Below are 15,867 nucleotides of genomic sequence, written 5' to 3'. Positions count from 1 at the left end.
GAGCCAGTTGAGGTGGTTTGGGCATCTGGTAAGGATGCCCCCTGGGCGCCTCCCTAGGGAGGTGTTCCAGGCAAGTCCAGCTGGGAGGAGGCCTCGGGGAAGACCCAGGACTAGGTGGAGGGATTATATCTCCAACCTGGCCTGGGAACGCCTCGGGATCCCCCAGTCGGAGCTGGTTAATGTGGCTTGGGAAAGGGAAGTGTGGGGTCCCCTGCTGGAGCTGCTCCCCCCGCGACCCGACACCGGATAAGCGGACGAAGATGGATGGATAATTGAGTACAAGTTTAATTGGCTAAAAAAATAACTATCTACGTATAGTAAGGGCTGTTATGAATGGTGTTTTATTGTGAAAGTGGGAGAGCATTTTTCAACAGTTGTGTCTACGGAAACGCCTTTGCGGATATTGCCATGAATATTGTATGTTTCAGATGTGTTTTCGTGGACTACATATGACAGCTGCCCACAGCGTGTGAAACTGCAGCAAAGAGGAATCTGGTATCAAAGAGCTGCCTTGGAGAGGCGACACAGGAAGAGGGACTTATCATGTCGAAGCTTGAAATATTTATTTGATACAATAGACACATACAGTTGCTGTAGCTCAAGTGGGACATGATTTAAAACCACAGCAAGCCATTAATGTTTCAAGTGTGGTTCTGAAAAAAAAGATGAACCAGATCCATTTTTTTATTCTTCTATTGTTTATATAGTCAAAGATGTGGAGGTAATTAATAATTCTGCTCACTTTTCACCCCATTTTTCTGCCTTGACAGTACTGTTCACTGAACATATTGTTTCAACTGAAGGCGCCGCCTTAAATAAATTCTTATTAGCCATCTAAAAATAGTCTCCTGGTTTCAGGGTCTAGGCTGCCTGTAATCTGACAAGCACAGAGGGAGCATCATGACCAGCCAGCTGCCAGAGCCTCAATGAAAAACATTAGGAATATGGGCATTATATTATAAATCTCCCACGGAATATCAGTAGCTGTTAAGAAAGATTTTGCGCTGATCATTAGCGCTGGCAAATCAATATGAGGAAATGGCCATTGCTTGGTTCATGTCGCACAGGATAGAAATGTAGTTCTGGTGTTGTTTCATCCTCTTTTTTTGACATTAAGTGTGGTATACACAGTGAGAATACAGCGATTGATATGTGAATGTGAGTTTTGGGATCACATGAATTGATCATTTTATGAGATCCATTGCTGTGCATTTATATGTTTTTAGGAAAAGAAGTACTACATGTATGGCTGTACTAGATCTGATTGAAAAGATTAATGATGCCATTGATAACGGTGACTGTGGTATAGGTATATTTTTACATTTAAATAAGGCATTTGATACTAATGATTTTGATATATTATTGAATAAATTACATCATTATGGAATCAGAGGAGTAGCACTTAGCTGGTTTACAAGTTATTTATTTGGCAGACAGCAATACGTAAATATTAAGGAACAAATTTCCATAAGCAAAACCATCAAATTTGGAGTCCCACAGGGATCCATTTTGGGCCCTCTTCTCTTTATATTATATATTAATGACTTTGAAAATTCTACCATGGTTTTACACATCCTTATTTGCTGACAATACAAATTTATTTATGTCACATAAGAGTCCAGTTGGACTGCAAGAAACAGTAAATAGAGAGTTAAGAAATGTAGATATTTGGTTTCAATCTCTTAACATCAAACGAACTACACTGTGTTTCATTCCAACAAAAATCAAATGAAAAACAGGCATGTTTGTCTTAAAATAAATGACCAAATTATTGAAAGAGTAAATACCACTTCCTTGGTATTTATATTGATGAATGTTTAAATTTCAAATGTCATTGATCATCTAACAAAAAAATTATCTAAATATGTTGGGTTATTTTTTAAATTAAGACATTTTCTCCCACACTCAGCACTTCTCACCTTATACAAAACGCTGTTTGAGCCTCACTTAAACTATTGTAATGTCATATGGTGTAATACTTTTCCCAGCCACTTGAAAAAACTACAGATTTTACAGAAAAAAAATAATCATACGGGCATTAACGTGGTCCGAGCCCAATACCCCCACTCGTCCTCTATTTCGTCGTCTGGGTATATTAAGGCTTACCGAATATAATGTCTTTCAGAATGCATGCATGATATTCCAGGTTATCCATAGGTTAAATTACCGTTTGTGTGAGCTTATTCCAATAAATCATCCCCTGCACACTTATGACACAAGGAAAAAACACCTAATTACTGGCCAAAAAACGCTGGTTAAAATGTACGAGCATGAGTATAGTTTGTAGGGGACCGCAGATTTGGAAAGAGCTTGAGGAAAACTTGAAAGTGTCGTATTCTGTCTCCATCTTCAAGAAAAACCTCAAGGAAAAATTGCTTATAACATATGATTGATGATTATTCTTTAAATGCTATAGTTTGTGCTGGGATCGTCTGTCTGTCTGTAGTATTTGTCTATGTTAGTCTAAGAATGTCTGTATTTTGTTGTATTTTCTATTGTCTATTTTGTGTTTCTGGTAAATTGAGTTTTTAGATTGTATATTATCTGTTGTTTCTTGTTATCGGGCCCCCTCCAAAAAGCTTTTAGTAGCTTATTTGGGGTTCCCCATTTCACACGGCTTATATATGATTATTGTACCTTATGAGATTGTGTTTAATGATACATTAATGACGTGTGAAATAAACGTGGTTAAGACACTTAAACGTGGTTAAGATTTACAGTGAGAATGGCTGTTTTTGTCAGTTATGCTCTACAGCATATATGTTTTTATGGTTTGCTCATATATATTCACACTATGGTTACATTCTTTTTCCAAAATATCATTATATTGTCCATATCCATATTCATTTGTAGCTCTGAAGCCAACACAATAATATGCTTTGTAAAGCAACTGCAAGGCCTTTATCTACTGTACAACTGACTCATCTGCCTGTTTATGCGCATGTTTATTGTCACTGATAATCTCATTACCGGGAGGTTCTTACTGTAAAGGTTTCTCAGTGTTAAAGTGAGCAGCTAACTCATTATCAACAGTAGCAACATTTCGGAAACAACTGCCAAAACAATCGATCCATCCTGGATAGTTCACCACTCTATTGTAGGACCAACACATAAACACAAACACAATCACTCATTTCCATGTGTAGGGGCCACTCTTTAGTTCACCTAACATGCAGGTCTTTGAATTGCAGGAGGAAATCAAAATACAAAATGGACCAGGGCTGACATTTGAACACATGATGGCCACCCCTTGGCTTTCTACAAACACTTGGTGAAAAGAAGAAAAGAAAGTGCATAGTACTACATAATATGCATAGCTTTTGTCTAAATGATTATAATTGTGAAATCCACACACCATTTTAATGGGTCTGAATTTTAAGTACTAAACTAATTTAAGTTAGTTAACTGTAACTGGCCTGAAAACACTTTTTGCAGTAACAGTTGGTAAGATTCACCTTTCCTATCAGTCAGTTAAATGCTTAAATGCTCATTGTCTCACCTTAAAACTAACTTACACAACTGTGCCAAAGACTGACATTGTCAATCCAGCATAATCTGTTGTGACACAGCAGATGTTGCAAACTGCAGTTCTATAATGGGCCCAGAAATAGCCAAATTGCCTTGTAATGGTAACATTTCTCCACACATCAAGTTGATCCCTTGATGCATTACAGCGCAATGTAAACAGCCTTATTTCATTCTTGCGGCAATCATTTTACAGATACTCATTGTTCAAGAATCACAAAACTAGAGTAGAAGTCAACTGTGAAGGTTGAAGTCAGGTAGTGAGATAAATGTGTTAGTAGGAAAAACGGTCATGAAACCTTCACTAGATCATTTCTGATGACTTAACTCACATGGGCCAGAATCAAACACCAATGTGATCAACACACACATGCACAGAAGAGATAGATGGTGAGCTCAAAAGGAGCAATCAGTATCTTTGAGTGTAATTTGTCTCCCTTCAGTCACTATAAGCAAGTTACTATGTCTGAAGTGCAACGACCTGGATTCCAATCCACTGGGAAGAAGGTGGGGATGCAGTATAACTGCACAAGGGACCTCAGCAAGGATTGGCTTTAACACATGCACCAATTACAGTGAGCACAGCGTGCTTCCTTTTCCAAAAACTGCTGAGCGCACTGCACCCCCCCCCCGGGGAAAACATCTGCTTCTGTACACAGATCCCAATTCTACTCCCACATATACACACGTTTTATTCTGGTACACATGAGCAAACCTTGTAAACACACTGAATAGTGCATAAAATAAATGGAGGTAACAGCTTTTTGATAAATAATCAAGTACATTTTAATTTCCTTCTTTCAGATCAGAATAGAACTGCCTTATATCCATCCACTGATTCTTACCAACAGTTTGAGAAAATGACAAATGACAAATGTTTTAAATTCAAATTTGTGTAAATGTATTTTTATATTGTTGCTGCATAAATTCAGAGAATTTGCCATTTTGACTGAATAAAATACCATCACTGTCTTGATTAATATTATACAAAATAAATGTTGCCTTCTTTTTGATGCAGATTGGTTATCTTATACTAGATATGGTTACTAATTTTGTTTCACACAGAGCCTCCGGTGTCCTCTTTGGGGTACTGTTAAATCATTTCTTCACAACTTCCTGGAAGATGTATTAGGGGCTAAACCTTTCAACTGGTTAAAGCAGCAACAATACGTGCATGTAATTTGCATTCATTTGAGGGTTGTGCTGCATGTTTCCCAATCACGAGTCACACAGCATAGGAGCCGCAATTATATCTTCCAACTCTGCAACAAGTTCTGGTAGAATAAGTCCATGACCTCTTGTGATTTTCTGCACATCTGTTTGGCTATTCATGCAGATTTCAAGATTATACACTCAAATCACTCTCACTCAGATTATATAAGGATCAATGCACACTGAGCCTCCTAAAATATCTCAGAGCACTTTTTTTCCTGAAGCAAAACTCCAGACACCCTTTTCTCTGGATATTCAAAATAATATTTTATGTTTTGCAAATGGGATTATTATGGAGGCCTGTCAGTTTATGAAATCATGTACTATAAATGGCTTGAACAGACTGGATTGCTTTTCTCACAGCATTATTGTGCACATGTAGATGTACCCAAATATGAACATGGAATAACACATTTCTTTGTCAGTTTAGTAAACAACTAGAATTACCGCCTCAGGCCCCCTGCTCTGGATGTCATCCAGGGAGAGGAAGAGAAGAGGGTGGACTCATACCAGTACCTTAGGGCAGGGTTTTTTACTGGGCTCCAGACGGCGACACAATTTTGCGACCATTTTTTGAGACAGTGCGAGTATTTTTGCGACCTGCAAATAAAAAAAAAAAAAAAAATGTTTTTTAATTTTAAGTTGAAAAACTAGGAGGAAGCTAGTCTGCCAGAGCTGGCCAATATGTGTGTAAAGAGGAGGGTCCGTGAGTGATTAGCCAACTGCGGGGGTAACGTCATCTACCCTTGCGTCACGTGCCAGACTCATTGTCCGTAAAAGCCAACCATGGCAAAACATGCACATGCTGTTGTTGCGCTATTGTTACCATGTTTCTGTGAAAATCATGATGTTGCAGTCCATAATCCATTTCTGAGTGGTGATCCGCAGCCGAAGTTCAACCATTTTTTTGCTGAAGACCGTACATTGGCGAGGAAAATGCTGCGTAGTGATAGCCGATAAGAAGTTAGCCTTGGCCTAACATTAGCCCTCCTCTCTTCCCTCGACTTCGTTTACGGTCTTAAGCCCCGTCTGCGAGCACTTCCAGTCAGCGGAGACGGGGTTGTAGCCCTCGTCAGTGTTTTAGTAATCGGTCTCGTCACAAAATCAACCGCATTTTTACTCAGTGTTGTCTCGGTCTCAGACAAAAATTACTGGATTTTATTTCAAAACCACAACTGCAGGGATATCACTCACTTGCCTGTGCATTCACTGATGTATTTGCATTTTTACGTCAATGCTAATGTTAGCTCCGACATTTGCCACACGCCACAGTACCGCTCCCTCACATGGGTAAGAGAGGTAGAGATGTGACAGCTGAGAGGGGAGACCGCTTCTATGAAAACAAAAATACATTTAGGCTGCTTTGCCTGGCCATAAGCAAACGGCACGTTACTTTAATTTTGGTTTTAAATACAAGGTTGCTGATCAAATATATAACTATTTACCTCATCAAAACAAATAATGCTTTTAATGCCGTGAGCTCCTCTCTCTCTGGCTTGCTCATCACTCATCTTTCCCACACTGGGTACTTAGATACTCCCCTTTCAGTGGAAGTTTAATCCCCTTAGATATGATTGTTATTTCAGTGTTAACAAAAAAAGACAGAGGAGGGAGAGCCTGTATGAGGCAGTAATACAGTACATTGATAATACTTTTACATTTCTGAAAGTGCATTTGTTAAGCGCCATTCAATTAAAATGTGACTGAACCGAAATAAAACAGCACATTGTTTCTGTATTTATTACCAAAGCATCAGTAATACAGTTAAATTGGGGGAAATGTAAAAACTACGTTGCAGGTCGATTTTAGGTGTGCGCCTAGTGGTGCACGATATATCGGCCGCCGATATAATATCGGCCGATATGGTCATTTTTTTACACATCGTTATCGTTCCGATGTCAAAATAGGGCCGATGTGAATCATTCCTGTGTATTTTGACGTGTGTGTAGGCTTAGATGTGAGTGTGTGTGAGAATTTAGATCTAAATCTGACCTGTGCAGTTTCAGACACAGATATGGTAATAATGATGGTGCAAAATGATGTCAAATTGAATAATGGCCAGAAAAGTGTTTTTGCAGAACATTATAATAGCCTCTTTCTGACCAAGTAGTTACAGGAACGTAGTTATAGGAACAGTCCACTTCTAAACAGTTCTACTAACTACTCTCCCTCACAGCGAGGGAGAACTAATCACTCAACGAAATCCCGACTGTTCACTGTCCTGGCTACCAAAAACAAGCTCCCCATCGACATCAGGATGGCCGAAAGCCTACACATCTTCCGCCGAAGTCTAAAAACACATCTCTTCCGACTACACCACGGATAAAAAAAAACCTGCATGAACCTGCATTTTTATGTATCTCTTTGTAGCTTTGCTTATTTAAAGCTAATGTACTTGCACTTACTACTTGTTGTCGGGAGTTTGAACCTTCACAGTTGAAAGCACTTAATTGTAAGTCGCTTTGGATAAAAGCGTCAGCTAAATGACATGTAATGTAAAAAAAACGGTTTTGCCATTTGCATTCGCACTGGCCAAGTTGCCATAGGAACTGGTAGCAGGGGTAAGGGAGTGACGCAAGCACGGCAACGGTCTTAATAGCGTCGTCACTTAACTTTACCGCCACATACAACAAACGAGCATGGAGGAGGCCATCGGAATGTTCCTGTTGTGCCTTGCCAGCATTCTCATAACGGAGTTCGAACGGCGGCTTTTAAAGACTAGGCTGGAGTACTTAACAGAGAAACACAGAAGATGAAGGCTCCAGCGTAATATGATCCTAATTAATATTATGGAAAAAGATAGAAGAGCAGAGCGCAACACGCAAACAAAACAACGGGTAAGTTTAACTAGCATAAAAGGAATACGCCACCGTTTGTTGAAATAGGGTTATTCACCATCTCCTCTATATTTATATAGGTGGGCAAACACATATTTGTCTCAGTGCATGCATTGTCTTAGTCCGGCAGCGCTAGCTTAGCGTAGTGAATGGAATCCTTTGTTGCCGGTTAGCATGTCGTGAGTAAAAGTGACCCAATAGCAACAACAAAAACAAAACCTAATTACTTCTTGTGGCCTGCGTATTCACGAGTACAAATAGCAATGCAGATTAAGACTAGACGATTTCCTAGGCAGATATTGACTTGGGACTATATTGGGTAGAAGTAGGCTACAGCCAAAGCACTGCTACTTGGGCATAGAGATCACGCAAAGGATTCCATTCACTACGCTAAGCTAAGCTAGCGGCGGCGCTGCCGGACTAAGACAATGCATGCACTGAGACAAAAATGCGCTCGCCCACCTATATAAATATAGAGGAGACGGTGAATAACCCTATTTCAACAAACAGTGGCGTATTCTTTTAACAATTAGCTGGTTGAATGCGTGACGTTTGTTTTATGAGTTAGCATACGTAGGCGAATTGCAACAGACAATGAAGAATATGTACTGTTTGTGTTTCAGACGTTGCTAGGTCACCAAGGGTTCCTATGCGGAAAAGAAAAAAAAGAAAAGACCTTGCCCAGAAGCAGGAGCTGAAAGAGTTACAGGAACTGCGGTCAGAGGAACTTAACAATCCCCAAATTGGTCCAGTCGGAACACGAGTAAAAAAGGGTTCTAGGAACGTTATGTTCTAGGAACTGCAAAAATCCCTCCGGTCAGAAAGGGACTATTGTCACAGTGAAGTTAACCTCTTGGATATTAAATGTGATCATTTTATAATTTTTATCTTCTTAGACATTTGTGTGAAATTTGTCGCCGGCGCGGAGGTATGAAAAGGGACATCATATTTGGGGTGCTGCTCGTTCATATTATGGGTGCTGAATATAGTATTTTTGCTTTGGCATTTTGTACTACCCACACAACAATTCTCTCCTGAGAGAACAGGAGATTGGCCATTACTGAAGCCTGCAGTGGTGCAGCAGGATTGCAAACCATTGCAATATTCATGCAAATTTGACAGCATTTATTCATATTTTTCTGTTGTGGAATAAAATAGAATTTGCATACTACACTAAATGAATGGGTACTTGTATTAGCAAAATGTCTTGATTGTCATCCCTCACTGCCAACTGTGGGCTGTATCAGCACAAAATGGCATGAATGATGTGTGTGGGCAAACAGAGGATGGTGGAAAATGCGATGAGGGAATTTCAGCCTGGTTCTGACAAATTTAACTGGACAAAACTATAGTAATCGCATTTCTGTGACAACAGACTTGACCACACTGCTAAACAGAGTAGCACATTGCTGGCCAAACAGGGTAAACCATAATTTCTTGCCAACCAAAACTATATAATGCTGTCAAAACCCACCTCTGCATCCATGACGACAGTGACTATGTAGGTCAACACCGTCTGACAGGCTCTATATGCTTCGGGGGGGGGGGTGTACATGAACATTGTAGAGAAAGTTCATGCACAAGAGACAGATACACACACTCCTCAACTATTAATGGCTAAACACAGTCAGGATAGGTACAGAAAGAGGTCATGCGCTTCCCAGCACTCTGAAGCAGCTGATTTGGCTGTACATCATTGACAAAGACGAGGATGCAGTGATATCACACAGCTCACTTCATTTCACTAGACTACAGTAAGATAATGTGAGGAGTTGGCATCCAGGAAGCTCCCAAGATAGAAGCCATGCAGAACACTACAACTTTACTGAGAGATAAGGGCAAGTTAAAAACAAAAACATATCCACTTTTAACACAATTATGTTGTGATTCAAACTCACAACATACATACATAAACTTAAGTTGCAGAGGATCAGTGAGTGAGATGTCATTCAGAGGCATGACAGACAATAACACCGATATATTTCAGCACTCGCCATAGCTCCTACACATTGGCAGGTTCATAAATGTAAGAAGAATTATTTAGCATGAGAAAGAGCCACAATGCACTGGCCATAAGGCAGGAGTACCTAATTACTGCCTTGTGGGGCCTTGCTTATCATAAGTAGCAATTTTTGTGTGGTAAATATTCCCACAACAGCCTTTGATGTAATTACTTTCCAAACCGCTCCCCTCTAGCCAGTATTCTGTTCTAAATTCATGGCTTGGTTTGTTTGCAACGTCACTGAAACGCACAACGTTTTTCATTTGCTGCCCTGTAGAGAACAGAGACGCAGCAGCTCCACTGACACCAAGAAGCGAAAAACAAACTATATTTGCCACTACGACAGAGAGTAAACCGGTAAAGTGCAGACTACTGCAAGCACACTAGAAAAAAAGCGAGTCATAAATAAACAAAAAGGTTGTGATGGCCAATTTTTTTTTACTTGGTGAGAAAGCAATGTAAGGTTGAGTTTAGCTCCTCTGAGAAATGTGGAAGCAAAATAACCAACCTGCAGTGAGCTTCATTATCAAAATACTGAGCAGAGGACAAAACATTGTTTCTCCAAACAGAGTCGAAGGATAACTCGTTATTTATTTATTTTTTTTAAATGGACCATGTGTTCTGTCATGAGTATGCCATTAGGACAATCATTATGTCCTAGCAGCACAAATTTCCAGTTTCATAACATTTAAATATGAAACTGTGGCTCCACAATTGACACTGTGGAGTCTTTCCGCTTCCTGGGAACTACCATCTCCCAGGACCTCAAGTGGGAGCTGAACATCAGCTCCCTCGTGAAGAAAGCACAACAGAGGATGTACTTCCTGCGGCAGCTGAAGAAATTCAACCTGCCAAAGACAATGATGGTGCACTTCTACACAGCCATCATTGAGTCCATCCTCACATCCTCCATCACCATCTGGTACGCTGCTGCCACTGCCAAGGACAAGGGCAGGCTGCAGCGTGTCATTCGGTCAGCTGAGAAGGTGATTGGCTGCAATCTGCCGCCACTCCAGGACCTATACGCCACCAGGACTCTGAAGCGTGCTGGAAAGATTGTGGCTTATATTATTATGAATGTCAAATTTGAATTTAAGTTACCAACCAGCCATCGTTCTCCATCTTTCCTTTTTTTTTGTAGTTATAAAATAGTCAGGTACAGTGGTACAGTGTTGTCTTATTCTTTCTTTCTAAGAAGCTGCTTCTCCATTCTTTGTTTGTAGTCAGTGATATTTCTATAGAATGAGTTAATTAAATGTTCTCTTCTCCACCACACCACCTTACTTTTACCTTTAGTTGTCTAAATATGCAACTGTTTTTTTTAAAAAGGCAGAGAATTGATGACACCTAAACTGAACTTCCAGGCCTGTGAGCCTGTTAGATAAATAACACACATCTCTGGGTGCAGAATATGAGAATCCAAATGCTCAGTTAAGCTCAAAGAGGCTTTAAAAGCTCTCTAAATGATGTCTTTTACATCACAATGGCACTTTGTAAGTAGAGGCAACTTGAAAAAATGTGTCAGTTTGCCTTTGGAGTTCAACATGCGAATGCCATAACACACGGTCACGTGTCAGAATTTCATGTGAAAAAACATAATTAGTTTTATACATTTTCATTCAGCAAACTGACTAAGGCTCTTTCTCTGCCCCGCCACGTTTGTGTAAAAGAGGAATAAAGTGCCTTATAAAAAGTTTAATGTGCCTTTTGAAAAGTTCCTCTATTCATGTACTATTTATATAGCAATACATCAAAACCAAATAAGTCTAAATGTAATGTAGAAGAACCTGTTTTCGGAGTTCATCACATTTTATGAGTATTGCAACTTTATTGGTGACCAAAGTGTTCAGCCAGGCCGTTGACAAAAATGCACAATCCAATTTGACTTTTAGCTTTGAAACAGCCAAAATGATCGTCAAGACATAATTTTGCCTAATAGAACACATTGTCACGTTGCAATAGCCAGAGTTTGTCTTATAGAAGACTGCCATGCCCTACATCATATTTGCAGTCCCACACTATGAAATACAGTTCACAAACTAGAGGTTTTCAAATGACTGATATTGTCAATGGTCTTGTGTCAATGTCTTTTACGGATACATGACCATTTGATAATGACTTGATGAAATCTGCTTTTAAAACCTTACATATTTAGGTGGGGTTGAAAGGGGAATGCATTTCTGCTCATGTAACTTGACAAATTGTGCTTCAAGGTTTCTATTTATATCTTTCTCATCTCACAGGGAGGGTAGAATCTTCCCAATTCCCTTGCCATTTTGCCAGAGGCTTAGTGTGACATATTGCTAATCTGGTTATTATGCAATTTATCAGCCGTCTCTCTTTTACAGCCGTGCATGGATATTATGCAGGTTTCTTATGAGCCTAACTGCAATAACACTGCAAGGAGCTAATGAGCAGCCACGGCTACTGTGGTAATACATCTCAAGTCACTTCAGGGTATTCTTGTTGCAACAACTTCTTAGTCTAAGTCACTCCATTAAACTAACCAAATTATTTTTTTGCTAATGATATAGAGAGCCTCTCAGGCTGGAACCAATGGATTGTGACCAAAACAAGAGAGAGGAAGAAGTCATCAGAGTCCACCGTCTGACAGCAAACACTTCATGAAAGAGAAGTTACAGACCTTGCTGGTCTCACATAACTGAAATCTTGAAGTTATGCAAGGGATCGGGCGTCTCAGCGAGGATTCATTATTGCCTCTGGCATCTCTCAACACATGAGGTATGGCCACAGCCACGAGAGGAAGCTGTTTTTGCAATGTGAGCGCAGCTTGATATGGATGACAGATTGCGAGTGGCCCGAAGCAAACATCTTCCTGAGCCTTAGATGGTCATCCTTTTCCGTAGCGGCTGTGTTTTTTGCGCCATCAGCTAATTAAGGGTGGCCCATCATTAAAGACACGTAAATCAGACCTTAATGTGACTCAAGAGTCGTGGTTGAGACACTGGGCGGGAAGAATGTGGTCCTCTGATTTAATGGGCCCTGAGCTGAAGGGGATATAAGTCTTGATAATGATGGCCAAGTACAGTGTATTGATCACCACTGCCTCTGGTGTATATGTGGGTTAAAGCAGCCAGGACGAAAATTGAACTGGGATTTCTCAACTGTGTAGAGCAAGCTTACACAAAGTGGTCAAAATAACTTGACTAATGTGTTTGTATAAGACCACTCTGGTTCACTTCGTCATTTCTACAAGATGCCCACTCATTTGTCTGACCACAACTGTAACAAAAAGTCAATTCTTTAGGGCTTTTGGTAATAGATTGTTCTTGTAACATAAAAGTGCTTTTCTATCCACGGGAAAACTAAGTTTGGTTCACTTGTCTTGGAAACATAAGTACACAAAGTATTGCATTCTTTGTAAGTAGGTCTACCTTTTGTAACTCTTAATTGTCAATAGGATACACATCCACACACCAGTGGATGCCAAGTACTGAATTAACGGGAAACTCTTGAATGTGCAGTCCAACTGTGTTCTACACACAATTCCCTTTCCTGTCACCACTCTTTCATGAGAGTGTTAAATGCTGGTGGAGGCTGCACTGGGAAATAAGACAGTTGGAGACAGAGCTTCCTCTAATTACAAGACAACAGCAGCAAAAGTTTGACAGTTAGTGGTTTGGCATTTTGCATTCCCATCATTATTGTAATGAAACATTAAATATTTATCATATACGAGTCAGGGGGGAAAATCATTTTGCCTAGTGTCATTAAGATTTTGGTTAATTATCATGGCCCATTGGGTCCAGCATCTCCTGCAATGTGCTACTGCCCTCCGTCCATTATCCACTGTGTAATTATCAACACACTCTGTCTAGCATCCATCACAGCATTTGCTCTTGGAAACATGTTCATATTCCCCCTAAGATGTTGATTTGGCAAATGCTGTTAATGAAAAGCTCCTGTTAGTTTGCCTGGTATTAGAATCAAAGAGGCATTTATGGAGACACTTGGGAGTGCTATAAACAATTACCTGTTTCTGCAGCTTCCAACTCAGCGTTTTAAAAACTGCTTTCCTGCTGCATTTTTATCACAAAGTACTTTGTAAATATACACAACAGTGTCACTCAGACACAACATCCACAGAAAGAGCTAATGGAAACAGCCTACCGGACAAGACTGGAGCAAACCTTGGACAGGTCTTCTAGAGAAGATCCCACTTCCAACTCAGCGATTTCCTGGGTACAATGTAATGGGCAGAAAATAATGTAAAGTTCCATTGAAAACAAGGACTCCATGAATAAAAAACACATCTAACATCAAAAGATTCACAAGGAAGGTTTTGACACTAAAGATTAAAATTAGATGTAGGCCCATGCATCATTTATGTGCAATTTCTGTTATACATTAGTTTTGTTTTTTTTTAAAACATACACTACCGGTCAAAAGTTTGGGGTCACTTAGAAATTTCCATTCCACTCCATTATAGACAGAATACCAGCTGAGATCAGTTGCATTGTTTTTTTAATCAGGGCAGCAGTTTTAAGATTACATTATGTGCTTACACAATTGCAAAAGGGTTCTCGACTGTTGTAGAAAGAAGTGGCTGATCTTTAATCCAATATCTACATTGCCCATTATCAGCAATCATTCATCCAGTGTTACAAAGGCCCATTCTGTTTACATAATCATTTTAAAAGGCTAACTAAAAACATTGGAGAACCCTTTTGCAATTACGTAAACACATAATGTAATCTGAAAACTGCTGCCCTGGTTAAAAAAAAACAATGCAACTGATCTCACCTGGTATTCTGTCTATAATGGAGTGGAATGGAAATTTCTAAGTGACCCCAAACTTTTGACAGGTAGTATACCATATATTACTTTCTTACTTACTTACTTGTATACCGTATTTTACTTGCCATATCATAAATAAACATTCACTCTCTAGAAACATGACAAATGTAGGACTCATGTAGGAGCATTCAATCTGTCCAGTAGCCTAACGTTAAATGTAACGTTTTTGTTTCTAGAAATGTGTATATTGTTTTACACTGTACACCTCGTGGTAAAATATTTTTTATTTCTGGCAAAGGCTTTTCCACTGATGCAGATTCATAACGGGGCACTAAAAGTGAGAGCTTAAGTGTCTATTGACAGTCTGTAGTTACACTCACCAGGGTCCAAATCATTTTCCCGAAGAAAAAGGAGATCGTGTCCCTCTCGAAGTTAACAGCTTTAATCACTCTTCCCTCACCGCCAGAGCAAACAAGGGGGTTAGAACGTCACCATCGGCTTATGCGTCATTCAATTTTAGCTAACTTGCTAGTGTAATGTTTAGCTAGCTAACTTATTTGCAAGCATGTTTAGTGGTGGCCTAGCTACGGAATATTTAGCTGCACCAAGCATTTAGCTGCACCAGGTGAATCTTTATTTAACTATTAACGAGTCTTCACTCCACAGCCCAATAAGGACGCCCGAGTTAACTAAAGGCACGTACAAACAATCGCAAATCATCCATGATAATCTTGACCTCCTGGCAGCTGCGCGTCACGTGCATTAAAGGGCAAAGGACACCGCACACTGACGGGTTACCGCAACCTCCTCCTCTGATTGGCCAGAGGAAACATCAGTTTAATTAGTGGCTGAATGTGTTTTTCTATGACGGCTTGGGAATACAGGAGGAGATTGACAGTGTATGATTTCAAATACAGGCCTTCACAATATCCCTGTGTCCTTCTGTGCAGACATGCAAACTTTTTTTTCTTATTATTAGTGCAAAAAATACTTTTTCCATTACTAATTAGGCTACAACAAGTTTTGTACTTGAAAAAATAGCCAACAGTGTGCACTGTTGCATAAAATGTACTCGGTTTACTGTTAACGTTTATTGTTTACTGTTTAATGCTATTCAAATGTGTAAATACTTGAAAATACATGCAGAAATACACGCTAGCCTACATATGGTTTGCAATATATTTACATACAGAGTTTGCTAATCTTAAAGCCAGAATCCATAACATTTTACATGTCCAAAATATCAGCTCAGTCAGGGTATTAAAACATTAAAATATCTGAGGTACAATCTTGGAATGTCCCAAGGCCCCCGCACAGCTCTGCGCTCCCGGAATCAGTTTGGCAAGCAAAGTATCTTGTGTTGTACTTGTGAAATTTTCTAACCTCATTTATTGAAACACAAGCAAAGGAGGCTAGTTTGGGTGAATAAAAAAAGGTAAATCAAATTCACTTCAACCTGATACAAGATGTCAACAACCCACTCACTCCACTCCAATTTTCATGGTGTATATTTTTCTCAGTTTTCAGGGGTTG

General features: G+C 39.6%; 1 long non-coding RNA gene across 4 annotated transcripts in view; it reads right to left on the bottom strand.

The window, feature by feature from the left end:
* Positions 1 to 15,093, bottom strand: part of LOC116037564 — a 102,653-nt gene extending 87,560 nt beyond the window's left edge. For all 4 annotated transcript variants that reach the window (XR_004101892.2, XR_004101891.2, XR_004896841.1 and 1 more), the window contains exons 1-2: positions 14,715 to 15,093; positions 13,708 to 13,775 (exon numbers count right to left, since the gene is read on the bottom strand). This is a non-coding gene — a long non-coding RNA (uncharacterized LOC116037564). The remainder of the gene's footprint in view (positions 1 to 13,707; positions 13,776 to 14,714) is intronic.
* Between the last annotated feature and the right edge of the window lie 774 nt (positions 15,094 to 15,867).

The sequence above is a fragment of the Sander lucioperca genome, chromosome 3 (assembly GCF_008315115.2).
Source record: "Sander lucioperca isolate FBNREF2018 chromosome 3, SLUC_FBN_1.2, whole genome shotgun sequence".
NCBI classification, from domain to species: Eukaryota; Metazoa; Chordata; class Actinopteri; order Perciformes; family Percidae; genus Sander; species Sander lucioperca.
Note: the sequence above shows the minus strand (reverse complement) of the source record. Positions and strands in the feature narration are given on the sequence as shown.